The sequence below is a fragment of the Montipora capricornis genome, chromosome 3 (genome assembly GCF_036669925.1).
Source record: "Montipora capricornis isolate CH-2021 chromosome 3, ASM3666992v2, whole genome shotgun sequence".
In the NCBI taxonomy this organism is placed as follows: Eukaryota; Metazoa; Cnidaria; class Anthozoa; order Scleractinia; family Acroporidae; genus Montipora; species Montipora capricornis.
The window spans coordinates 21,613,248-21,614,325 of NC_090885.1; the positions used below are offsets into that span (position 1 = coordinate 21,613,248).

General features: G+C 36.9%; 1 long non-coding RNA gene across 1 annotated transcript; it reads left to right on the forward strand.

Annotated features, from left to right (window-relative positions):
* On the forward strand, positions 1 to 1,076 carry LOC138041200 (uncharacterized). The gene is made up of 2 exons (XR_011130767.1): positions 1 to 332; positions 814 to 1,076. It is a non-coding gene; the product is annotated as an uncharacterized lncRNA (long non-coding RNA).
* Positions 1,077 to 1,078: the final 2 nt, after the last annotated feature.

Genomic DNA, 1,078 nt, shown 5'->3' on the forward strand with positions numbered 1-1,078 from the left:
ATTTCGGCGCGAAGGTGATATGTTGTTCTTTCGTCTTGTTGAACGTAGGCAAGTGAAAGAAAGGAAGAATCCTTTCGTTTTCGACTGAAACAGGGAATGCTTTTTTCTCCACTTTCACAAGTAATATTTTGAAGACTTCATGATCTGCATCGAAGATTTTCTTCCAGGAAATGCTGGTGAATATCACCTTTCTTTCAACCCATTTTATGTTTCTTTGACGCATTGATTTCAACCGCCGCTACTTCGTTTTCGATCCTCTGCTTGGCTTGAGTGAAATGATGTTTGGGGACATTGATGGTGATATGAATGGTATTTAAAAAGTACTGAAAAAGGTGAGTATATACCAGAACTTAAATTAAGTTAAATACTTATTCAAAGAAAACCCACACGTTGCTGTCGTATAGAATAACGAATTACAGTAAATTTCACTGTCCTTTGGCCGGCTTCTTGTACTCCTGAGCCTGTTCTTCGAATCATTTCACATGAGCTTCCTTTTAAAAGCAAGCTGTAATTGACGAGTCGCTGCGATCGAAAAAAGCTGAAAAAGTCAACTTCAAAGTGCTTGTTTACATAAGTTTTATACACAGTTTTATGAAGTGTACCAGATTGTACCAGATTGTACATACACTGTTATAATTTTTATTATACAGATTCATTACATTAAGTTGTGGTTTTACAACTCTAAGATATGTTTAAATGCACATACTTTGTACTTCACAGGTTTTCTTCAATTCCCTAAATAACAAATTTCCAACTACAAAACCTAAAATATGAAAGAATGTGAATCAGGGACACTGTTCTTTGCCTTTGTAGGGCTTCCCTGTCTGGTGATATTCTGCTGTCATTTCTTCTTAATTCTGGGTGTCAGTCCCTAACGTATCAAATAGATGGTAAAATCTCTTCGGAATGCTTCTTTTAGACAGCTGCGTGGAGTGTTCAAGAAATGGAGAGGAACAATATTCGTTTGCTTCACGGTTTGCTCTCATCCAGTGCCGAGTACAAGCCCATTAATTTAACTCATCTCTCTCTGTAACTCATCTTTCCGATGGACAATCGATAAAGTTCGCGCAATAAAATA